The sequence below is a fragment of the Hyperolius riggenbachi genome, chromosome 1 (genome assembly GCF_040937935.1).
Source record: "Hyperolius riggenbachi isolate aHypRig1 chromosome 1, aHypRig1.pri, whole genome shotgun sequence".
Taxonomy (NCBI): Eukaryota; Metazoa; Chordata; class Amphibia; order Anura; family Hyperoliidae; genus Hyperolius; species Hyperolius riggenbachi.
The window spans coordinates 523,681,481-523,708,692 of NC_090646.1; the positions used below are offsets into that span (position 1 = coordinate 523,681,481).

Below are 27,212 nucleotides of genomic sequence, written 5' to 3' on the forward strand. Positions count from 1 at the left end.
TTATAATTATTTATAGAACACTGAAACTTGTTCTTTAACATAAATCATGAAGCCATTCATATTGCTCTCTTCCTAAGAAGGAACTGACAGTCTCTGCCCTTACTGCATCATAATAAATAAATGGGCACACTGTAGGGGGAATTTGGGTGGAAGCCAGTTCCTCAGATTCAAACAGAGCTTGAACTTTTCTGTTCTGTGTGTAAGAAGTGCTGTCAAAGCAATCAGTCAGCATGATGTAGTTCAGTCAATGGTCAAAGGCTTAACAGCACTCGGTGTCAGATGCCAGTATCCTAGAATTGCCTCATGTCTACCTCTAGCCTTAAAGCCAGTGGTTACCAATTTAAAAATAAAAAAGTCAGATACTCACCTAAGGAGAGGGAAGGCTCGGTCCTAATGAGCCTTCCCTCTCCTCTCCCAGTGCCCTCGGTGCTGCGCTGGCTCCCCGGTTCGGGTCCGCCGCCGCAGGGACTTTGGAGGTCTTCGGTAGCACTCGGGCTTCCGAAGACGGGCCGCTCCATACTACGCACATAGAGGGCGCTCGCGCATGCGTAGTATGGAGCGGTCCGTCTTCGGGAGCCCGAGTGCTCCCGAAGGCTTTCGAAAGCTCCCTTCGGCTGCGGAAGTGGCAGTATTTGACCAAACTGGTCGAATACTGCTACGGGGGATCATGCCCGGGCATCGGGAGAGGAGAGGTAAGGCTCATTAGGACCGAGCCTTTCCTCTCCTTAGGTGAGTATCTGACTTTTTTATTTTTAAGTTGGTAAACATTCACTTTAAAGCAAATCTGAAGTGCAAATAAATTTTAGATAATGAATTGTATGTGTAGTACAGCTAAGAAATAGAACATTAGTAGCAAAGAAAAGAGTCTCATATGGTTTTCCAGTAAAGGAAGAGTTGAAAAAAACCTCCAATCCGGTGTCACGTGACTATACACTTCCTCCTTCAACCCGAAAGGAGGAAGTGTTTTTAGTTACATGATGCCGGATTGGAGCGCATCGTGGGAGGCACCGAGGGACGGACGAAGAAGACGTCATGATAGGTAAGATTAAAACCCCCCTGCCCAGCCCGCAAAGGTTTACTGGGAGAAATCCGGATAGCTACTATCTGAATTGCATCTGGATCGGATTTGAGCATCCCTTTTGACAATATGTCTGCTTCCATGAATCAGGAAGTATAAACACTGCAGATTTATTTTAGGATATGTATCCAGTGTAACAAAGAAATGTTTTTGTTTAAAGGTCATTATGCCGTTGCATATCTTTTAGAGCAGAGAGGACGTTCGGAGTTCAGGTCCACTTTAACCCTTGAATCAAACCTGAAGTGAAAGCAACATGGAAGGTGTCATTGAAGCAATTTCAGTTTTCCCAAGCTGTATTGTGCTGATCTCCCTCTGTGTTCACATTGAATAAGTCAGTGTGCAGGTACTCATGCTAGCTACATGTTTGTTGTAGGTGTGCAAATCAGTATAAACTGAAGCCAAAAAATCTGCATAACAGACGGGTAAATGACACTTTTTTTTAATGTGACAGCAGTATGGACACCACCATATTCCCCACTTTTCAGGTTCTCCTGAAAAACAACCTGAGGTGAGAGACATGGAGGCTGCCATACTTATTTCCTTTTAAATAATACCAGTGTCCCGGCAGTTCTGCTGATATTTCTGGTCAGTAGTGACTGAATCACAGTAGCGTACAGCTAATCTTGTCAGATTTTTGTCATAAACATCTATTAAACAAGTATTAAAGGACAACTGAGCTGAAAGGTAAGAGTTGAGCTTTACTTACCTGGGGCTTCTTCCAGCTCCTAGCAGTCTATGGGGTCCCTCACTGCAATATCGCTGCCCTCAGGTGCACCGATGGCCCCTTTCAAAGATCACTAACCACAGCTGTGGTCCCGGGCTCGGGCGTGTGAAATGCAAGCGCAGAATGCTCCCGGCCTTTGGAGCACGATTGATGGGGGCATGTGGACTTGCCTGTGCATGCACAAAAACCTTCTGTTCTTGGGTTTCTTTCGGTGGAGCTAGCGGCATACTGGAGGGCAGTGGAACTGCAATAAGGGACCATATAGACTGCTAGGGGCCGCAAGAAGCCCCAGGTAAATAAAGCTTAAGTCTTCCCTTTCAGCTCGGATGTCCTTTAAAGAACAAGCGACACCCATGCTAATCTAGAAATAAAAAAAAACATATATAAGTAGATAAATACTACTTCTACTTACATAACAGATGTATTGTGCTATCCACGTAATGATTACTGTGAATTTTATAGAAATTGGCCACTGCCTATTCTAGGCAGTGGCCATCTTGCCAAGCTAATGCTGACATCCTATCCTCCCTGACTCTTGTTTTCCCCCTTCCCTTATCTTGCTCATTGTGTATTCATTAGCTGCCCTCTTACCAGAGTCTTCAGACACTCCCACTGAGGTGTATACTAACAACTGCACTGTCTTTTTTATTTACACATCCAACTATTGAGTCACCTCAGCCTTGCTTGTAAACACAAGTATTCAGAGGGTGTTTCTGATAAGCAGCTAGCCATGGAAATAAATGGAAGAGGAGGAATATATTATAGATAAAAAGATCTCCCAGCATTCAACTCTTTGGCATTAGGGCCAGTGCTCCTAAAGTATGTGATAAACCATAACAGCAGAAACAGTTTTGCAAGTTTTGAATGCAGGATTAGCATCTTTATTACTTAACCCCCCTGGCGGTATGAAAAATTCCCCCAGGGGGCAGCGCAGCAGTTTTTTTTTTTTTTAAATCATGTAGCGAGCCTAGGGCTCGCTACATGATAGCCGCTGCTCAGCGGCATCCCCCCAGCCCGCCGATCGCCTCCGGCGATAGGCGATCAGGAAATCCCGTTCAAAGAACGGGATTTCCTGGAGTGCTTCCCCCGTCGCCATGGCGACGGGGCGGGATGACGTCAGCGACGTAGGGACGTCATTGGGAGTCCCGAAGAACCCCTCGGCGCTGCCTGGCACTGATTGGCCAGGCAGCGCACGGGGTCTGGGGGGGGGGCGCGCCGCATCAGATAGCGGCGATCGGGCGGGGGCCGGCGGCGATCAGAGTGCTGGCGCAGCTAGCAAAGTGCTAGCTGCATCCAGCAAAAATAAAATTATGAAAATCGGCCCAGCAGGGCCTAAGCGGCACCCTCCGGCGGCTTACCCCGTGTCCAGCACGGGGTTACCGCTAAGGAGGTTAATACACTCAGACCGGTTGCTGTTGAAATTAAGTTGCCCATATATCTCTGTATTGCAGCCCAATTGACCTTCTGAATCAATAATTTTCTCAAATTGGAAGAGAATTGGTGCCGCAACTTGGCCACCTGATGGGATTTTTTGGTCAAAAGGATATGTCACAGGTGCTGGAAAATCTCGGTAGCAGGGGCTCAATCAGGTGCACAGCACTCAAGTGTTCCCCCTTCACTGCAAGCACCGGTACCATGTGACACTGGCACAAGTGTGATGTCCTCAGTGATACCAAACAATGTAATGGGGTAGGAGTTCTGCTGGGGGACAGGTGAGATTTTAAAACACTGAGCAAGGGCGTGGGAGGTGCCCTTCACACTTGTAGGAGACCTGGCAGGCGGTGGCAGGACATGATTACATTTCTTGTAAATTACTGTAGAGTGTGTGGAAAGGCAATAGATCCCTTTCTGATCAGATCACATCTATCTATCTATCTAAGGCCTGGTTCACATTAGCGTTCCCTGTCCGGATCCGCCTGATCGGATCCGGACCGTATACTGTACAGACGGAACGTACACTCCGCATAGCAATGCAAAGTCTATGCGGACGTTCACACGCGTACACTCCGGAGCCGAATCGGATCCGGATTCCGGAGGCTTTTCCAACATGCGCAATTTTTGGGTCCGGATCATCCGGCCCACGCACCCGGACCGGATCCTGACTGCACCATCCGGATATGGAAACCTATGGGGAACGGAAAGCACAGAACACACAGGATACAAACACCTGACGTTCTACCCCACTTCCTATGCGGATTCTAGCGGCCATTTCGGATGGGGACACATGGGCAGCAGTGGAGCAGCAGTGACTAACCGTGCTGGAGCGTGCTGGAGCTGTTTGGCAGTATGTCGGAGGTGGAGGTGAGGCCTACAGCGGAGGACCTGATTCTACAGGTGCACCAGGTGCACCTTCTGCAGACCCCAAGGTAATTTTGTTATTTTTTTTGTTTTTTAAACCCCACGGATCCGGATGCATGCCTGATGCAAACGGTCCGGATCGGAACCGTACGGTTCCAATCCGGATCAGGTCCTGATAAGATCCGGGTCCATTTGCATGCCAAAACGCAAGTGTGAACAGGGCCTAATGGTCAATCTCACCATACATCGAGTGACGCATGGCCAACTTTAGGCTACGTTCACAGCGGGGCATTTTAGTGTGACTTTTTTCGGACATTTTAATGCAGAGAGTTGCACTTCAATAGTAAGTTTATGCAGCGTTCACCGTTCATGTGGTCCAACAGGCTACAATGCGGTACTGCATAATGCGTGCATTAACAGAGGCAGTGAAATCTACTTTTCATTGACTGTATACTTCCCTCAATGCAACCTAGAGGTCACTCAACTTGTGGTGAGACTTTTTTGGTTTTGCTGCGTTACTGTTTTTTACGGGTATTGCAATGCAGCTTCCATTGTGAATGAAGCCGAGGCTGTGGATCAGTAGGATAACTAGGCAATGTGCATTGTTTAAAAATAAATAAATATGTCAGCCTCCATCTATCTCTTACATTGGATTCCTTTCAACATCTCTGTAGCTGCTATTACAGCATCACAAAACCAAATCTTATATCTAACTGTAATCCTTTCCTTGATCAAAGACGAAAGTCACCCAAGGCTAACTCTGATCTTATCTCTTTAAATTACTAAACACTAATCCTAAACACTATTGTTTTAACTATTTTTAGCCACTTCGGGATCACAGTTTTTTCCCCTTAAAGAGAATCTGTATTGTTAAAATCGCTCAAAAGTAAACATACCAGTGCGTTAGGGGACATCTCCTATTACCCTCTGTCACAATTTCGCCGCTCCTCGCCGCATTAAAAGTGGTTAAAAACAGTTTTAAAAAGTTTGTTTGTAAACAAACAAAATGGCCACCAAAACAGGAAGTAGGTTGATGTACAGTATGTCCACACATAGAAAATACATCCATACATAAGCAGGCTGTATACAGCATTCCTTTTGAATCTCAAGAGATCATTTGTGTGTTTCTTTCCCCCATGCACTGAAGTTTCAGGCTGCTCTTTTCTTCCTGCAAACAGCTTTGCCCTTGTTTGTAATTCCTCAGTATGTGAAAGCCCAGCCAGCTCAGAGGACGATTTATCCAGCTTGTAAAAGATAAGAGAGAAGAGAGAAGCTGCTCTAATCTAAATAACACACAGGCAGTGTGCATAGAGGGGCCAGAAAGGGTGAGTTCATAGCAGAACCACAACACTGAAGAATTTGGCAGCCTTCCAGACACAGGCCGACAAGTCTGACAGGGGAAAGATACATTGATTTATTACAGAGACTGTCATAGTAGAAAGTGCTGCAGTTAGCCAGAACACATTAGAATAGCTTTTGGAACATGTAGGATGATAAAAAAACAGGATGCAATTTTCTTTAAAAACCAAAACAACTTTCACATTTCAGAGCTCCTCCCATTCATTCAGCGATAACTTTATTGTTACTTATCATACTGAAATGATCTATATATTGTTTTTTTCGCCACAAATTATGCTTTCTTTGGGTGGTAGTTTTTTGCTCTGAATTATTTTATTTTATATGTATTGTAAAGGGAATAATAGGGGAAAAAAGAAAAAAAGATTATTTCTCAGTTTTCAGCCATTATAGTTTTAAAATAAGATGTGCTTTGGTATATAAAACCCACACATTTTATTTGCCCATTTGTACAAGGTTTAAATTGTGTCCCTAGTACAATGTATGGTGATAATATTTTATCTGGAAATAAAGGAGCATTTTTCCATTTAGGGATTTGTAATACTTTTTCACTTATTACAAGAACTTTTTTTGAAAAAATAAACAGCGATATACTCTCATGACATCTGTGTTAGAAAAGTTCCTAAGTTAACTATTTATGTAAAAAAAATTAAATGTAAATTTTTAAAAACATTTTTTAACAAGTGTTTTATTTCTGTAACTGTGGGGCAGGGATGGAAGGGGTTAAAAGTAATAAAATAAAAATAATAATAATAAACTTTCTATGTAAAACAGTATAGTGGCATAAATAGGTGTATTTTACTTTTTGGCCACAAGATGGTGCTACTGAGACCGTGTTTCTATTAATAGAACACGGAAGTGTCGGGTCTGAGAGCTTATGCGACACAAGCTCTCCGAAGACACGGGAAAGGTGATCGGGATTGAGAATCAAGATTCTCACATCTTGATCACAGATGGAGGGGGCTGCGACGGTGGATCGACAGTAAACAGCGCGGGGATCGTGAACGCGACGGTAAGGCTGCAGTACGCATATCTACCACCCTTATCCGCACGTGTAGTTTAAAGGGACGTAGATATGCGTAACAAGGATCCTAAAGTGATTAAGCTATTGTTAGCTCAACATAACTTCATGTAATGTAATTTAAAACCAACGCTAATCTGACCTACCACTTACTGGGAGTCTAAAGGCCCGTACCCACTATGCGATTTTCCTGCCGATTTTTCCGAAGACCAGTGATTTTTATTTTTGTCAGCTCCGAGCAATTGTTTCTGCTATCTTGCAACATGGGTACAGGCGTGTGATCGTGCAAATTAAATTTAGCGACATACGGCAATAACCTCCGCCACAGGGAATCTGATCTTTCAGATCCCTGACGACGCTGCATAAAGTACTTGACTTCCTGTTCATGTGCCCAGCTTGTAACGCCGCGTGTACCCGCTGGCAGGTAGACTGATCGGGGAACGCTCGCCGTCGGTGGATGTCGCTGGATCCGTCTTCCTGCGTCCTTCCGCTAAGTATTCAGCTTCAAACAAGCCTCCACCAACCTTGACTTTGTAAATTCTTAATATCCACTATTAGAATGAAGAGTCCACATCGAAACAAAAGATTGGGCACCAAGATGACCTAGTTTGTCTATTTCCCTTTGCTATCAGTAATCAGACTTACACTATCACAATGAAAGCATCTATTGGGGTTATTCCATATAACATTGACATTTCTGGTAAACATTCCTGATGCACAGTTCAGTTTACATAGAACTTTAGCAACATTTTTTTTTCAGAAGCACTAAAAATAGATTGTTTTTGTATTTTTGCATCTGCAGCTGTCTGTTAAGAAGCTGTAAAAATTTTAAGAAAATATCTCTTATTTATTCCAGTCATACGTAAATTTTGGCTGACAGAAATGAAAGAATCTAATGCAGTCAGTGGATAAGGATGAGAACTGGCTGATTGCTAGTTGGAAGACTGCCAGTAACACTTCTGCCATGATTACCATCTGCTTGGTTAGAAGATGACCTCATATATAGACATTGGTAGTCAACCAAGTTGATTAAACAGGAAAGACCTTTTTGAGTTTAGCATTCAGTAAAAGCCCAGAGCCCTTCAATTCCCTTTTCTCCTAAGTTTTCTCCTAATCACCAGCAAGTGAGACAATACTGAATCGTTTTGATGGTTATTTTTTTTCACCTACTTTTTAGTGCTTTTTCAATTGCATAGTAATGAAAAGTAATTTTAAACAGAAGATAAATTATGTCCTAAGAGAAAACTTAGGAGAAAAAGTGAGTTGAAAAAGGGTCAACAAATGGTAAATAAACTATAGCATATTTGCTAAACCTGTCATCCTCCCAAGTCTAGATTGAAACACTTCAATACCACCTTGCTGTGTCATATGTTTTCCATTTGAGAAATAAGTTTATGGCCTTGTGTGCTCTTGGATATCCTCTTGGGTATGCAACTGGAGAGAAAGATAGAGGTGTGTGCTCTGTCCAGGTTCACCTGACTATACTGGCTGCCTGATATTCTGTTGACTAATCCTCTTGGATAACCCCAGTGTTGAGTCAATACTTTGATTTTTGGCGATTGGTCCTAAATTTTCAACAGTTTAACCACAATGCTCTTAAAACAAAGCAACCTTTTTGGAAGCTCTGTACATTTCTCCTCTGTTGAAAATGGATATTTGAAGTAAAAATGATAAAAAAAAAGTATTACACTCAGTTCAGTTTTGATCTCTCTGCCTTACATGAATAGTAAGCATGGCTGCTGCCAGGATGAGTGTTGAGTAATGTAATTTTATCCATATATTCACTCTAAATGGATGGATGTGTATCTGTAATGACATTTTGTTAAACATTTAAAGCAAACATTAATGTAATAAAAATAACAGAAAATAACTCTTCTACTTTTATCTCTTCCCAATATCTGTTGTGCTGCATGGGGCTACCATTTTGCGGTCTATACTTTGCAGAAAGGCATCGTAAACAGTACACACAAGTTACACTACAGTAACGAGACTGCTTCCCCAAAATGTCACCCTAATGATTTATCAGCAATTTTTATGGTTATATTAGTTTAGCATATTTATGAGACACTATGGCAACAAAAGCACTTTTCTAGACCCAAAGCACCCAGTCTTGATTTAGATCAGTACATAACTGTGGTTTGTGATGTGTTACAGGGGTAAAAGTTATATAATCATAAATGCCAGACTATACAGGTGGATTTTCAATTTTGATTTAAATATCTCCAGGGTAGGAGCTTTCTTGATTTGGAGTGGCTAGGCACTCCAAAGGCTAGGGGCAGTTTGACCGAAGGCTCTGATTTCAAAGGTTTTCAGTTACACTGCAAATAACTCAGTCCATCGAATCTTGCTGTAAAACCTACCATATTTGCTGCCGTATAAGACGCACTTTTTCTCTCCCAAAATTGGGGAGAAAAAGTCCCTGCGTCTTATACAACAAAGGCAGGGAATCCCGACTTACGAACACCCGCTGATACGACCCGCCAACATGCTCCTGGCATAGTGATGTCATACACATGTGCAGTGCACTCCCTGCCACAGGCAGCCCAGCCAGTCACCCTGACTCCGGCGACTTAGAAGATCCGGGGGTTCTTTCAGGTACAATGCAGGGGGCAGAGAGGAGAATGGGGGAGCGGTAGGCATCAGCACAGGTGACGGTATTTGCCTGGTCCCCCCCCCCCCCCACTTCCATGTTTGTTTGTTTTTGGCTCTGGTATCCTTTAAATATTGTAATAACATTTTGATAGAAAATATTTATTGTAAATTGGTCTCCTGTATATAAAAAAAAAGTTTAAGTCTGTATTGTTTTTAATTTTAACAAAGAGAAGTCTTCAGACTCCATGAAATCATGCCTTCTGGAACTGACAATGCAATTTACAAGAGATGAAGTCCGGATAGTTGATTGATTGCTAGGTCAGGGCTTCTCTGTCAGTGCATCACTTACTTTACAATATATACTAAAGATGAATGTCCATTCTGTATCCAACATGAGACATTTTAATTGCTCAAGCTTCATACCATGCACCAGTGACTCTATTATAACCCTGCTATGCATCACTGTCATACACAGAAATGTCTTTTGGCCATCTGCATTAAAATATTGCACATACTCTATGCTATATAAACTATACATTCAGTATGAATAAATATTTTGGAAAAAAAGACACAACATTCCCTTCTCCTCCTCTTTTTCGTCTTCTTCTTCTTTTTCTTTTTCTTTGGTCTTCTTTGTCCTGGATGCAAGTATTTAAGCTTGCAAAAAATGAAGCTTATTTGGTTTCTGTGGTTAGACATGCCCTGTACGACATTCTTTATATTGTTGTTGGCTGTGGATATGTTTACAGCAGACTGTTTAACTACAGTTGTAGTGTGTGATATATAGAGACTTGTATTGATATGTCTGCAAGCTAAACCGACTTGAATTACACTGACATTGCACTAAAATGTGAATGCAGACATTGTACATTGCTGAGATAAGGAATTAAACCTACAACACCCAAAGCTGGCATACTGCAATCTTTGATGGTGATTACTTGGTAAATGTAGTATAAGCATATTTTATAGTAAAAGGTTTCTGCCATTTTATTAGCCTTACTTGCCATAACTTATAATGCAGGCTGGAAAATGTTAAAGCGTCTGAATAAAACATTTAAATATCAGCCACATATATCCTGGTCTAACCTTTGACAAGAAATACTATGGATCAGTTGCTGGAAATCAGTACATGACTTCCATTTGTGCCTAGGTTGCCTAATGCTGGGGGAGTTTTTATTTTTTTGACTACTTAGTATAGGGATGTAAGTGTGGTGAATGGAAACAAAAAGGTGAATACTTGGAATGAGGACCTCTTTTCATGGACAAGTACCAACCTAGAAGTTTAGTTTAATGCAGTTGCCCATGTGGATTGATGATGGGTTGGATCAGGGTGGTTTCTGGGCACAGGTTTGCTAGGCAAGGCCTTAAGCCACATCTACACGATACGATTCGATTACGATTCTATTTACGATCCGATTAAATCCGACATGTCCGATCGGAATTCGATTGAATTCGATTTGCCATTTTAAAACAATGGCAAATCGAATCGAATTCCGATCGGACATGTCGGATTTAATCGGATCGTAAAAGATAAAACTACTAAACGCAATAATACTAGGAAAAAGGCGGCAACAGATACACCATGCGCAGACGAGTCCCATATGATGGGCGCTGGGGAGGGGCGGGTGGATGGCGAACGGGGGGCCCAGGCCTCTGCGCCGTCGTCCTCCTCTGGCAGTTTTTTAGAGTGATGCAATTGGGGCCCGGGGCCGAGACCTTTTCTGATGATCCCTGTTCATCTGATTTGCAGGTAATAAATCTTACAGGAGAATTAATTCCCGAAATCATGATAAGTGTCCTAGCACGTGGCTTGGGGTTTTGCCCCACCCACAGTATGGACACATTTGAAATAATTAAAGATTTACACCTTTTTGGTAGAAAGATCCTGTTAGTCGTTGCATGCACAGTCGGATGCGGGTCGATCTAGGTGTGGGCCGGTGTCGGTCCCTGGCCCCATATCCGATGCGGATCATCAGGCATTACGTGATCTATGTGATCTGTATGAAGAATCTGGTTTTGAGCTGCCGGGGGGGGGGGGGCGATGGTGGGGAGGGGGGTACATGTGCCCCCCATGCGGAGGTCGGGGCTCCCCTAAGTGCTGCTCGCCCCCCCTCCCCTGTGCCACATGTGGATGTTGGCCACTTCTGCGGTAGATCCCGCAGGTATCCTCCCCTTTCTCTCAATTCCAATCTACAGACCTTTGTGGCATCTGTAGAGAGGGAATTTATGCAATTACGAACACACACACGTTCTATGAATCTGACGGTGGAGGAGTTTCAGGCTATTGAGGATTTGAAAAAACAGGACAACTGGATCATTAAACCGTCGGATAAAGGCGGCAATGTTGTGGTCATGTCTAAATTGGCCTATAGGGATATGTGTATGCAGATTTTGTCACAACACAATTGTTACAGACGGGTCCCGGCGTCGAGGGTGACACGATGCCGGGGGGAACTATACGCCATACTGGATGAGGCATTGCAGAACAATGTCATATCTGGCGAAGTCTATGATTTCATGAAGGTATTGCACCCAGTAACACCAACCTTCTATGCGCTTCCTAAGGTGCATAAGAGGTTGGTCGCACCACCGGGACGTCCAATAGTCTCGGGGTGCGGTTCTCTTACTGAGAAAATTAGTGTATATATTGATAAGCATCTACAGCCCCATGTGCAGGCCCTACCCTCTTATGTTAGGGACACCTCCCATTTTTTAAGGATGATTGATGGCCTGTGTGTTCCTCCTGGCACCTGGCTTGTCACCCTCGATGTCGAGGCATTATATTCAAGCATCCCACATGCATTAGGTCTTTCAGCGGTAGGCACTTTTTTGAGCGAGTTAGGCCTGGAATTTGCTGTACACAACAGGTTTTTGTTGACACTTTTACAGTTTTTGCTGACCAATAACATTTTTGTATTTGATGGCGACCACTACCTCCAGGTGCAGGGTGCGGCGATGGGGACGACTTGTGCCCCATCTTACGCTAACCTGTACCTGGGTGAGTGGGAACGCGAGTTGTTTGCAGATGATGGTCTCTATGTGTACCTGTGCCGGATTCTGGTCTGGCACAGGTACATCGATGACATCTTCATGCTGTGGACTGGCACCATCACAGAGCTGACTGAATTTGTTGGGCAGATAAATACTAACTGCCGGAATTTGAAATTCACCATGAATTACCATCATTGTATGATCCCGTTTCTGGATCTTCAAGTGATGTGTGACACTTCAGGCCAAATAAGTACCCGTCTGTATAGGAAAGACACCTCCACTAATGCATTGTTACAGGCAGATAGCTGTCATCCACAGCATACAATCAGAGGTATCCCTACGGGCCAATATTTGAGAGTCCGTCGTAACTGCAGTACTCAAGAATCCTTTATATATGAAGCAAACGAATTGCGCACTCGTTTCCAGGTGCGGGGATATGAGGATTCCATACTAATAAAGGCTTACGGCAGAGCCCTTAACAGCGATCGCGGTAAACTGTTGAATCCCAATAGAGTGACTACCCCCTCCATGCGTCAGACGAGATTTTGTACCCGATACTGTGTGGAACATGGTGAGATCAAACACATTTTGGACAAATACTGGTACATTTTGGTTAATGATTCGCGGTTGTCTTTGTTTGTTCCACCAAGACCCAACATTACATTTAGGAGAGCGCCCTCTTTGAGAGACACCCTAGTTAGGGGTCACTTTGAGGGACTAGGTACCCCTAGACCACATTGTCGAGTCTCGGGGACTTACACCTGTGGTGGGTGTACATATTGCAGGTTTATGCTTGTGGGTGCGTCTGTCTGCGTACATTTGAATACGGCGCTGGTAGACTTGGGCGCAGGATCCAGCTGTTAAATGGCTGGTCCTGCTTCTGCACAAGTCCGGGGCGTTTTAATTACTATTCCCCCTCCAGGCCGACATGGATAGTGGGGGAATGAAATAATTCGGCTTCCAGCGATTGCTGGAGGCCGAATTATTGTGTTTTTTAAACAACTTCGGCTCCGTCTTCTGACGGAGCCGACCTTCCTCACTGAGCGCCGCTATAGACTGATTCCCATTACAGTCTATGGCGGCGCTGGCTGCGCCCAAAGCTAGCAGCGCTGAAAAGCACTGCTCCGGTCTGTCTTGCTCCCCGACGGGAGGCAGTGGAGTCTTTCACACTATGTCAATTGTGCAACGAAGTTTGTTGTCTATCTGCTCACGTGCCCCTGTGGGGCATTTTATGTTGGCAAAACAACTCGTGAGCTCAGAGAACGTGTCTCTGAACATGTTAAGAGCATCAGAAGTGTGAGCTCCACTGCCCCGGTCGGGGTCCACTTCCGACAGCACCACAATGGTGATCCCAGTGGACTTAGATTCATTGGTCTAGACCGCATTCATGCATCAATTAGGGGTGGGAACCCAGATAGATTGCTACTTCAGAAGGAATGTCGTTGGATCTTCACTCTGAAAGCTACCTCCCCTCCAGGCCTGAATGAGATGGAGGGTTTTGCTGCCTTTTTGCCGGTTTGATATATATATATATATATATATATATATATATATATATATATATATATATATATTTTTTTTTTATATTTTTTTCCGTTTTTATCATTATTTTTTCTATAGATTTTTTATTTTCTGTTCTCCTGTGTGCTTAGGGTGTCTTTCTTGTTTCCGCGTCGGCCTCGGTGCCTCCTGCTGCCCCATGCCTATGATTGCAGCCGAGTAGGCTTTGATAAGTATTTATCTATGACAAGCATGTTTATAATGGGGTCCTGCCTCTGTTGGTGCAGGTCAGATTTTATTCATTGGATCTAGTGTTATAGCCTAGTTTAATGAAGGGTATAGTTAAATTGATAGATATAATTCATTTTTGTATAGGAATACAATTAGGTACCGTGTTGGTGCTTGTGGTGACCCCCGTCCGGCCCGCCCCCTCGCTTGGTTCTGATGTCCGCCTTCTCCGCTCTCTTTCGTGGCGTTCTGGTCGCCTGGGAGCTGCGGGGTTGTGCGGACGTCATTGGCGGCTGCGCGCGCCTCCCCTCTCTCTTCCCTGGCCTGCCGGATTGGTGTGGGCGGGGTTGGAGTGTGTGGGGTGGGGGCGCGTGCGTCCGTTGGCCAGCGATGGGGCTGGTGGGCGGGGCTTGCCACCTGCACCATGATTGGATGGATGATGAGATGAAAGGGCACTGTTGATGTTGAACGGTGAGCCACGCCTCCTGAGGAAACGAGCAGACGCTCGTGAAACATGTCGAGGCTGCGTGTGGCGTCACCGTGTGTCTGCTGGGATGCCTGACCACTCCTGCTGCGGCAGCGAACACAGCACTCCTGACCACTAGCACGCTCCCCGGATTTGGGATCTCTTATGAGGACTCCCCATCCCGCCTTTACCCATGCATGGATTAGCCTCACCAGACATCTGAGGGCCTTGGGGTGAGCACTTCCGTACAAATCATCTTTGCTCAATGTGATGATGCTGACATAATCGCTACTGCTGCTGCACCCATGTCTGGATTTACATTTGCTACATCAGAGGCATTCGCTTGAATGGCTACCCTGCTTGCATACATGTGCTTTTTGTTTCTGCTGGACTAAAACTGTCCTTGCTATAGGCTTGTCTGCTTATCCTGCTGTTGCTGACTGAGCTGCATGCTTTCTATAAGCCCTTTGGGACATTGAGGCAATAACAGTGAATTGCTCTATGCTTTACATACATCCATTGGAGCTCATTATATGCAAGGACGCAGCCCGCTTAGCTCTTATTTCACCTGGATCCTTTATGGACAGCTGTGTACCATATGAGCCAAGTTCTTTTCTTCTGGATTCACTAACTGTGCAGGTCATATAAAACTGGGGCGGAGACCCCCCTTGCTGAGATGACAATCTTTGTCCTACAGTCTAGTGGTGCTGTCTGATCAAGGCCTTGACTATTTGTTGTATGCTTGGTGTATGCTGCTCGAGTGAGTGAGTGGGGCTTTGGTCTACAGGGGTGCTGGGGATGTGTGCTGCTGGGTGGGTGGTTGGGTATATATCTCAGGCTATTTTAATGATTTTTTTCTATCAATAAAATTTCTACAGTTTTTCATAAATACTGTCTCTTTTGAGGTTTATTGGTATGTACCATCCACAACACATTTAACCTTCCTAATTAGTCTTGTTGTTTCTGGGCACAGGTTTGCTAGGCAAGGCCTTAAGCCACATCTACACGATACGATTCGATTACGATTCTATTTACGATCCGATTAAATCCGACATGTCCGATCGGAATTCGATTGAATTCGATTTGCCATTTTAAAACAATGGCAAATCGAATCGAATTCCGATCGGACATGTCGGATTTAATCGGATCGTAAATAGAATCGTAATCGAATCATACAAAGAATCGTACATACAAAGAGCGTACCCTCTAGTGTTTTCAGTAAAAATGGAAAATGGGAGACCTTGCCTCTTTTACTGGTGTCTTCGGTATTCTTGCTGGTGATTACATATAACCTAGTTTATAAATGTTAACCTTTTTATTTTTTTTTCAGCTAGTTTATGCTGATGTCACCTAATGGAGTTGTTTATTTCCTTGGAGCCTTGTATCTGTACAGTGGAAGGGACAATAGGAGTCAATTGGCATTAGAGAAGCACTGTGCCTGGCAATATTGTTAAGTCTGCAAAAGTGGGAAGATAAATGGCTGGATTAACGTTTTTGTAGTTCTCATTTTCAAACGTTCTCCCAGGGAAATTTACAATTGTGTGAACAAGCACATAGTAAAAAAAAAACCTACATGAGCGGATATTAATGACCCATTCCTTGGGAAATGAGACTTAATTTGTTCTACATGTCATCAGTGAAAACTGTAGCCTTGTTATTTATGTTCCCGCAACAGGAGGGGAACTATTAAACTGCAAAAGTCGTATTAATATTAGACAATAAACCAAAACGTCCCCCAAGCTGTGATGCATCAAATAGAAATATCAAATTTGAGCTCTTTCATTGGAAGCATTCTATTATGTAAGTAATGGGCGTTATTAAAAAGGGCTCACATTTCACTTGTAATCATTTTGTAGCAGGATTAAGGCAGAACAAAATAAGTGGCTACACTTTTTTGTTTTCTTGGCTCCTGTCATTTTGTAGTACTTTTCAGGGGTGAGTCAGCTCTTCCTTCCAAATCAGTTTTGCAGTGAAAAGTGGCTTTAATCTTCACAATTTTCTGCACTCTTTTCATTTTACAATTTCATTATGAGCAATTAATATGAATCTAAATAGAAGAGAAATTGGTGCCAGCAAATAGTAACTACATGACTGCAGCTAAGTATAGACAATATCCCAAAATCCAGCTTGTTGTATGGTGAACATCAGTACAGGTCAATCACAAACCCAATCAGAGGTACCATAGGAGATGGTTGGCACCTTTACCTATATTCCCTTCATGAGGTTATGTTGCATTTAGCATGTTTTTAACCCCATTTGGATGGACCTTGTATGTGAGTGTTTTATTCCTTCATTTTATACTTCTTGTATTTATTTAACCACTTAAGTACCAGCAGTCTCTGCCTCCTTAAGGACTAGAGACCGCTTGTACCAGAAACTGCGGATTACTGACGGATAACGACGAATCACTGAGCATACCTGCCGCAATCGCCTTCACCACCACGTCGGGAACCTGGTCCACCAGTTCCCGTGAGCTGGTCAGGAGCCGCTTTCAGGGCCGGATTTGTACTTACCAGTGCCCTAGGCCTGCTGTCACCAAGCGCCCCCCAACCCCCCCGCCACCACCACCAAAAAACATTCTGTCCAACTATCTGACTAGCGATCACTGGTTTAAATGGGCTCATTTCAGTTGTGCTGCTGTGCCCCTCATTGAACAAAGAATCAGTGGATGCTCTGTCCTCTCACGATGGAAATTTGCGCTCCTGCTCGAATGTGCACAGCAGCCGATAGTGTTCTGGGAATGCATACTTGAGAAATTACGGTGATGTATAATCGGTACTTGTCAAGAATGCATAACACTGTACCGGCCTTGGTTGCTGTGCACATCTGGGCAGGAAATTACAGGGAGCGCAAGTGGCCAGAGCATGCGCTGCTTCTTTGTCCTCTGTGCGGCTGACTGCAGTTGGAGCCACAAGCAGGTGGCAGGGCAGTGCAATGGAGAAAAGCCCAAACAAAACAGAGAACAGGTAAGTAGCAAACATCCTGTCAAGACCCACTTTGGATGTTTGGTTGTAATTAGAGCGGACCTGAACTTAGAACTTCCTCTCTGCTCTAAAAGATACTCAACAACATAACCTTTAAAGAAAAAATATTTCTTTGTTACAGCTGATACAAATCCTGCAATAAATAGACAGTGTGTCTAATTCCTACTTTCATGGAAGCAAATATATTAACATCTTGTGCTTTAAAATAAGCTTATATGCTGTGGCAGCCAGGTGACACAGGGAAGATATCAAATTTGTGATTAGACACAGATGTGGAAGAATTCGAAAGGCTCTCTAAATACATACATGGTGCATGTCTCTGCATGTTTTCCTTCTGTTCTGTGCAAGAGTTCAGCTGCACTTTAAAGCATCTGAATGACATTTATTTATATTTGCCGAAAAATCTACGTATCTCTTTTGAATGCTGAATGTACATACGGCGGTGTGCTTTAACATATAGACAGTATACAGGAACAAAGTCTGAAGAAGGCTTATTAGCAGAAAGATTACTCTTTTTCTTTTAAGTCAATAAATGGTATCATCCTGATTCAAAACTCTCTGCTTTTGCTGATGGCTAAGATGGTACAATGCTCTACTGCTACAGGAAAGCAGAAGGATGCCAAACCATACAAACTAGCATAGAGGTAGTAACAGCTCAGGTGACAGTGACAGTTTAGCAATGAAAGGGAAGCATACAGCATTTTTATTCCAGGCTGCAGCAGTTCTCATAGATGGTCGGAGATGAAGGACAGAAAATGAGTCAGGAAAGAGTTAACTTAAGCAGAGACCAGATTACTGGCTAGGAAGAAAAGAAAGCAATAAATTAGGCCTAGATAAGAAAGTGTAATTTACAACTGCTGGGGTCAGACAGTGTCACAGCTCTAAAAGAGAAGGCGAAGAAACTAGCAGAAATGTTTGTGAATGCCTGCATTAGAACTCAGCGGAACTTAGTTTTATCTTCTTTGTAATGTAAATCCCTGGTATTTCTCACATCCACTTGTACTGTATGTCGATCCATATAAATAATTGGATCATCAGGTGACAGTTATGATTGATCCTGATTGTTATAACACATCAGGAAGTAAGAGGTGCAGGGATTGAGGAACTCTGGAATTCCTCTATTAGTGCAGAGCAGGGCGCTGGCTGGCTGCGCTGCGGGAACAGAGGAGATGATTTACTTTGACATATGACCTCTTCTCTCTCCAAGTCATGCCGCCCTTCTGATCTTATCTGATTTTATCGCCCTAGGCCGTGGCCTCTGTGGCCTTTGCAGAAATCCGGGCCTGCCCGCTTTCGTTTGCTCCTGACCCTGCCTATCAATGTAAGCCAATGGGAGCGGCTTACGTTGATAGACAGGGTCAGGAGCCAATGAAATCCGCTCCTGACCCGCTCACAGGGCTCTGCCATTATAGAGATGGCAGAGTGAGTGAGCTGCAGCGGGGAGACAGTGCTGAGATTGTCGGGATCGGCAAAAGCGGCGAGAACACGTGGCATCGGTTGATTGAAATCTACGCCCTGCCAGCCAGATAGCCACCAAAACAGGGCGTAGATTACAATCATTGTGGTCCTAAAGTAGTTAACAATAAAATATCCGTTTGCACTTTGCTATTTGGCTTTCCCCCCCTTTTTAGCAAATAATCCTGAAGGGGCAATCTCCGGATCTGAGAGACCAGGAGCATATGGACATCACAGTGAAACTTTGCCGTATGGTTTGGGCCATTTGTCATGCTGGAAGACTTTAGACATCTATGACCAAATTGAGCGCCCAAATTACTATAAAGTCCACGGTGGCCTGGATGGTGAATTAGTAATTAACACCACCAGGTCTTTTGCAGGAGCAGGGTGAGCTATTTTTCGGCGTTACCATGCACCCAAATTTGCCAGCACCTCAATTACATGCATGCTCCATGACCCACCTTCAGTGTTTTGCCTGAGCGATTTAGGTCCTGACCCAAAACTTTTAAGGTTCATTGGCCCCCTCAATGCAGTGCCCTGCAGTTGTCCTATAACCTTGGAAAAAAAACTGCTGCAATGCAAAATGTTTCTACTTCCACGCTCCAAACATGGCTTTTTAAGTTGATTCCAAAGAGCTCTATTTTGGTTTCATCTGACCACAGCGCTGGCCTTCTCTCAATTACATTTCACTGGCAAACTTAAGCCTTGCCTTTGCATGTGCCTTCTTGAGCAGGGGGATTTTCTGGGTGCTGCAAGATTTCCATTATGGCGTAGTGTTTCCATTATGGCATAGTCGTGTTCTTGGTGACTGGGGTCCCAGCTACCTTCAGATCATTAACCAGCTCCTCCTGTGTACTTGTGGGCTGATCCCTCACCATTCATCATCCACACCCCATGAGGCAAGATCTTACATGGAGCTTCAGGACAAAGGTGAATGATGGGCATTTTAGATTTCTTAAATTTCTGAATAAAACAGTTTGCCAGCATAAAAGTATGTGGTTTAAAAAATCCGCACTTTTATTGTGCAATTTTTCCACAATTAAATCCGACAATTGTTTCGGGGGCCAATGGGGTTAGCCCCATTGGTCTGTTTCAGTCCAATGGTTAGCCCCAGCAGTATGCTTTTGCAGGGACTCCTATTGGTATAGCAGTGCTTGTCCCAAGCAGTAGATCCGAGTGGCAGTGGGGATCAGAGTGGCAGAGGAAGGCAGAAGGTGACAGAAAACAGAAGAAAGCATAGGAATGTATAATGCAAACAGCCTAGTGGGAACAGACATTCCCATAGGCTTTCATTGTTTCTATAGACATCTGTAGTAACCCTCCTTGTGCTGCAGTAACCGCTCTGACGTGGAGGCATGGACTTCACAGATTGTCTGGAGGTGACCTGTGGTATGCCAAGATAATGGCAACCAATCCCTTATAGGGCCACTATCATGAAACATTTCAGAATCTGAAATCCATGTTAACCCAAACTTAGAAGAAGTACATTTCTATCAGAGTAAAATGCACTATAAATTAGTTTTGTCCTATGTTCCTGTCGCTTACAGTGGGCAGTGAAAATCTGACAGATCTGAGGATTTGAAGTAGTCTATCTCCTCATGGAGGATGATGAGGGCTTTCTTTATTTTCAAAAGCACTGGCTACAGTTCCCAAGCAGTTTGAGTCTAAAAGAAGGAAAGTGCTGTACAAGTGTTATTATTTTTTCCATTTCATTAGAGCGGGATGGTCAGTTGTATTTACTTCAACCTTAAAGGACAACTGAAGTAAAAAGACTATGGAGTCTGACATACCGTATTTATTTCCTGTTAACTAATACCAGTTGCCTGGCAGCCCTACTGATCTACAGTATTTGGATGCAGTAGTGTCTGAATAATGCCAGAAACAAGCATGCAGCTATTCTTATCAAATCTGTCAAATGTCAGAAACACCTGATCTGCTGCATGCTTGTTCGAAGTCTGTGGGTAAACGTGGGTAAAGGCAAAGGAACAGCAGGCTAGCCAGGCAACTGGTATTGCTTAAAAGGTAATAAATATGGTAGCCTCTATACCCCTCTCACTTCAGTTGTCCTTTAAGTGTTTTTTATATTGTGGCTCATCAGTGTGTGTCTGTCTCTGTGTCTGTCTCTGTGTCTGTGTCTGTGCCTGTGTCTGTATGTCTGTATGTATGTTTTGCAATATTCAGTTTTATATAATTTTACAAGAAAATAGTCCAAGAAAGACTTTACAAATCAACAATAGATAATACATATTTCTGTAGAGTAGAATTTTCTATTTCAAACGGTTTTATTGAAAAATTTTCAAGAAAATAAACAGCATACGTTACAGGACAAAGTACTTGTTGAAACAAGACATCATGACTGACAGCAAATAAACAGGTGCAAATGCAAAAAAAATCGGCAATGAAGGCATGATGAATTGTCAAATAAAAGGGACTGAATGACCCCAACCATATACAAATAGGGAAGTGTAGTGTTCCAGGACGAACACTATTTCCTAACCCGAGGACTTTGCCCAGAGAGCCTCAGACTCCACCCTAAGCAGAGCGGGTGGGCAAAGAGAACCACAAAGAGAAGGAGAACAAAGAAAGAGGGGAGAAAAAAGAGTGGAAGTAGACAGGGGAAGAAGGAAGGGGGGAAAGAGAGGATCTGATCCTTACCAAACCAAAATTCCCTTGAGCCATAATCATAACACTGACGACTAAGTGACCTATCAGGCTATCTGTTGCCAGTAATAGTTAGATAGTTGCTCCTGAATCATGAACCCAGAGACCCTATTTTTAACCTCAAATGGTACAAGCTGTTTTTTCCAGGCTTTAGCAATTGTTTGCTTAGCCGCAACAAATATAAATTACTAAGAGAACCAGTCTTAAAATGTAGTAAAGCAGACCAGGGGTCTTTGCGCAACTGAGTGTGGAAAACGGCTTGTATCAGGCGATAAATCTTAGACCAAAAGCGGGATAACCAGGGGCATGCAGGGCCGGCCCGCTCATGAGGCGGGGTGAAACATTTGCCTCAGGCGGCAAACTTCAAAGGGCGGCACCCGCCCGGGGGGGCCGGCCGCCGAGCCGGAGGGGTAGCAGGCAGGTCGGGGGTATTGGGCCTAGCGGTGGGGAGGTGGGTCGGACCCCCCCCTCCCTCGCCTGGGTCCCCCGATCTGCGCTCCCCTCCAGCCTGTAATTAGTAAGCTGCTGCCAGATCGTAAGAGGCACGGGCGGGGAGGACTCACCTTTTCCGCGTTCCAGCGAGCGCTCCACTGACGTCACTTCCTGCATCGCCGCCCACTGTATTGTAAGTGGACGGCGATGCAGGAAGCGACGTCAATGGAGCGCACGATGGAACGTGGAAAAGGTGAGTCCTCCCCGCCCGTGCCTCTTACGATCTGGCAGCAGCTTACTAATTACAGGCTGGAGGGGAGCGCAGATCGGGGGACCCAGGCGAGGGAGGGGGAGGTCCGACCCCCCCCTCCCCACCGCTAGGCACAATACCCCCGACCTGCCCGCTACCCCTCCGGCTCGGCGGCCGCCCCTGGGGGGGGGGGGGGGGGGGGCTGGGGCGGCGGCAGCAGCAGCTCTGCCAAATGTGCTTCAGGCGGCAAAAAGTGACGGGCCGGCCCTGGGGGCATGACCAAAAGGTGTGCAGCAGGTCTCCTCTGGATTAGCAAACTCTAAAACATTTGTCATCACCTCCAATACGAGCTAATCTGGAGGGAACCCACTACCATCTCATTACTTTCAAGGATGCTCCACAAGGTCCAGGTTGATGGAAAGGTGAAAGAGACTATATCAAGCGTGCAACCATTCCTCTGTGGTGCGAGATCCTTTTAGATCAATTTCCCACCTCTTGACATACCCATGTGAGAAGGAAGGGGCAGGGGTGATTAAGGCCGAGTACAATTTGCTTATAAGCCCCAGTACCCCTAGTGTCCTGAAGACAGGCATTTTCAAAAAGTGATAGAGATGCACTAGTATTTGAGATGTTCTTCAGCGAGGAATTAATCCAGTGTCGCAACTGCAAATACCTAAAATACTCTGAACCAGAAATTTGATATTTATCTCTCAGATGATTCCAACTGACCACTTTTGAATCACTGATCAGATGATATACTATTAGCAGATTTTTAGAGACCCACCAGCGAAATGCTGCCAGGTCTACGTAAGCCGGATGGAATAGAGGATTATCAGTGATTGGCAAGAGTGGCAAGTATGGAGACAACAGCTTATGAGAATACTTTAGAGTCCCAAACTTGCAGGCAATGCATCAATATACTACTGAGTGAGGGAGGCAGAAGCTTAGGTGGAAGCCAAATAGGGCATTGCACTGACAAAGTGGCTGCGGAGGCAATATCGAATAAAGCCCATTGTGGCATATCTGAACCTCTGTACAGGCCAACCATTGGTGCAATCTGTGCTGCTTGGTAGTATGCACGTAGGTCAGGAAACCCCAAACCTCCAGTGTGCTTCGATAGATACAATGAGGCACTAGCAACTCTAGGCCTGGAATTAGCCAAGATAAATGTATTTATTTTATACTGGAAAAGCCTTAACAATGCGGGGGGATCCAGACAAGGAGCAATCTGAAATGGTAAAGAATTTTTGGTAACAAAACCATCTTGACAGAGTGCACCCGGCCTAGCCAGGACAGCTGCATAGCAGACCAATTTGAGATATATTGAGTGATAAGCCTAGATAGTGCGTAGTATTTGGCCTAAAAGAGAGAGCTATAATGAACAGTTAATTTTATGCCTAGGTAGGGAATCTGTTTATCTAATATTAAAAAAAAACCTTCTTTAATCAGTTCCTGCCAATCTGCCTGTTCTAATGTGAGATTCATAAGATTTGACTTACTGGGGTTATTGGTCAGACCCGAGACCAGTGCAAATTCCTTAATAATCTCCATTAAGGCAGGGATAGAGGACTTTGGATTAGACAGACAACAGCATATCGTCTGCAAAAAGGTTTAGATTGTGCTGAGTACCAGCTATTTGAAAACCATGAACCTCCTCGGAATTTCTAATTATTTGCGCTAATGGTTCCATCGCTATAATAAATAAAATTGGAGAAAGAGGGCACACTTGACGGGTACCTCTCTCAATTACAAAACTAGGGGATAGGTAGCCTGCATAATGTATTTTGGCTGATGGAGAGGAATAGAGGGCTTGAAGTCAAGTTAAAAAAGAAGACCCAAAACCTCAGCGTTGTAATACAGAATACAGATAGTCCCAAGAGAGTGTATCAAACTCCTTTATAAATATCCAGGCTTAGACAGACGCCAGGGATCTGCCTGTAACGTAGGCTTTGAAAAACCTGGATAGCCCTGTACACAGCATCAGGGGCCTGATATCCACATTGAGGAGGGAAATAGGACGAAAACTGCAACATCCATTGGTTCTATTTCGGATTTAGGGAGCATGGCTATATTAGCTTGAAGCGTATCCCGGCGTTTAAGTTTGTTCTTGTTCTATCCCAAATGTACAAGGAGCATAAGAGGGGCTATTATTTGAGCAAACTTTTTATAAAAGAGAGGGACTAGCCATCTGGCCCTGGAGATTTGGAACTTTTAAGTGATTTGATAGCTACAAGAACTTCTTCCGAGGTGATATCAGCGTTAAGATATTCAGCATCAACCGTATCAAGGGGAGGGAGTTGGATCGAATCAAGATAAGCTTCTAAATGAGCCTTATCAATCATTCCCTCCGCCCTATACAGCTTCTGAAGAAAGTTCTGAAAATACTGAACTATTTTGCAGGGATTCGTGGTAGGGGGAGAGTGAGGGCCTTTACACGTAAGGTAGGGGGTTTATACTTATGATTCTTCAATTTGCGGGCTAAAAGAGTATGGGGCTTATCAGACCAACGATAGTAGACATTTTTGCGCCACCAAAGTTTCTTTTCTACCTCTTCACTTAATATGGAGTCCAATTGCAACTGCAATCTGTCCCTGGTCAGCTTCGAGGAACTGATGGGGAGGCTTTCCAAGCCTGTTCCGCCTCCTCGCTTTGTTTTATCAAATTGACAATGTTTTGGGTTCTTTCATATATGTATAAATATATCTGCGCTGGAGATAGCAATAATGTCCCACAAGCTTCCACAAAGTTAACATGTCCTCAGATAGACTTCATCACCACTTCTCCATCAATAACTTCAGCGCTATAAGGAGTCTCAGACTAATAAATCCGTCACCAGACACCCTTCAAAGTGCAGGCTTACCAATCAGTGGCGTAGCTAAGGAGCTGTGGGCCCCGATGCAAGTTTTACAATGGGGCCCCCCCAAGCACTCTATACATAACAATTGATACGGCGCACCAAAACCTGCCATTGGCAACTACAGTGTCAGAGGTGCAAGAAGGTGATGGGGAACAGTGTGTTAATGATTATCACTATTCAAAGTATCTATAGAAGTGATTATTACCAGCACAGGCCCAATAGAGAGCTAATACTGTAGTTGAGGCATGGCCCTTCGGGCTCCTCTGGCCCAAGGGCCTCGATGCGGTCGCAACCTCTGCAACCCCTATTGCTAAACCCCTGTTACCAATTTATGAAGAGACCCAGATTATAAGGTCTAAAGGCTCAGTTTGGATCACCCCTGCGATCACCACACTGATCTTTTTCACAAGTCCTTGAAGATTCATGTTACCACTCCTCCTCCATATAACAGAAGCCGCTCCAAGCATAAAAAATATATAATAACCGCGACAAATCTAAGTGTACTCAGTTAAAAACATCACCTTTATTGCACATCCATAGTTAAATACAATCCCAGTACTCACTTCCAGGCCCTCGTGACAGGGACCCTTAATCTTAGCTCACGTATCTCATAAATATCTTAGAGTGCCGTCCTTGTCTACCATCAGTAAGCCCGACTGGTTTCGCAGTTGCGTCATCTGGGGCATGCAAACGGAATGATATAAACTTGACGGTTTAAATATGCACGCCATATCGAGATGTTCCTCCCCTATGCCGCACTTCCTTCCCGCCGAGTAGCGCAACGTCACTTCCGCCGCCACGTCTCCTCACTTCCCTCGTGTGGTGCGCACGGAAGTTCACAAGTCAATATCGCACCTCAGTGATGCTAGGCTATTTCATCACTGCGCGTGCGCCACATGGGGCGCACGGAGGTTCACAAATCTATGTCCAACCTCATTGATACCGCGCTATTTTGTCACTGCGCATGTGCTGAATGAGGCGCATAGTGAATATACAAATATGTGCACCTTTACAATTATTTGAAAGGAACGCATGGAAGCCCATTAGCGATGAAGCTAATCTGGCAACCTAGAATGGTAGACCTATTTCAGGCACTCTGGATAACGCAATACTTCTTTTAAATCTCTACCTAATATAACAATAAAACAACTATCAAAAACAATAGATATTAAACTAAAATGATATAAAATGTATAAAATATATTTCATTTAACAATTAATTAATCTCCAATCCATATCATTTACTGCCTTCTACTGGTCACAGCATAAACCTTTATTGCAACATAAAAACCTATATTAAACTATTCATACTGCAGATAAATCCTTCCCCAAAAATTATTCATCTGTTAAAAAAACAGTTACGATCCAGCTCTATGTTTAAGCCGTTCGGTTCCATACAGTTAAGTGTGAATATCCACTTTGTCTCTGCTTTGGATATTTATCTAATCCTGTGTGTCCCCCTCCAGTTACCTAAATTCCTTTCAATCCCACAAAAAGTTAGTCCCCCTGGTACTCTGGGCAAACTGCCACAATGTAACAAGGTTCACAGACAGGAATTAGCTGTTTACAGCTGTCTCTAACAGCCAAAACAGCTAGGAGCAGCTACATAACCTGCCCACAGTAAAAATGTCACCATGTAATAAATGTCAGAATGTAAATCGGTGAGAGGAAAGATTTTACAATGAGCAAACACTGACTAAATCATTTATACATAATTATGGTAAAAAATGAAGCACTTTTTTTACTACATTATTTTCACTGGAGTTCCTCTTTAAGGGACCTTTTAGTTCTCCCCACATAAAACATCCCACAGGGACAAACCAATAAATACACTACAAATTTTGTTTCACAGGTTATGAACTGCCTAATCTCATAATTCTCATTCCCAAATGTTTTTTGAACTCTAGGAGTAGAAACACACGTCCTACATGGTAAGCATTTTCTGCATTTAAAAAAACCAATTTCTCCAAAAGAGCTCACCCCCTGATATTGAGGAGTTTCTATTGCACTGGATGTTAGAATATCTTTCAGGTTTGGGGACTTCCTATAGATTACTTCAGGATTTTTTGGTAAAATAGAACATAAAACTGGATCCTACTTAAGGAGTGACCAGTGCTTTAGTAATGATCTTCTTCACTTTTTTATATTGCCTACTATATCCTGTAATGAAAGGGCACACCATTTAATTCTGAACCTTTTCTTTATCTCTTAATATACTGTCTCTATCCATTATAGATACCTCTCTTTGTAACCCGATTAAATTATGCCGTTCATAACCCTCATTTTCAAACTTTTCCCTTAATTTGACAGTTTCTGAAAA

At 43.8% G+C, this 27,212-nt stretch overlaps 1 protein-coding gene across 3 annotated transcripts in view; it reads left to right on the top strand.

Annotated features, from left to right (window-relative positions):
* The window catches only part of RPH3A (rabphilin 3A), a 521,629-nt gene that overhangs the window by 207,346 nt on the left and 287,071 nt on the right, over positions 1–27,212 (top strand). The gene's annotated exons all lie outside the window — the stretch shown is intronic.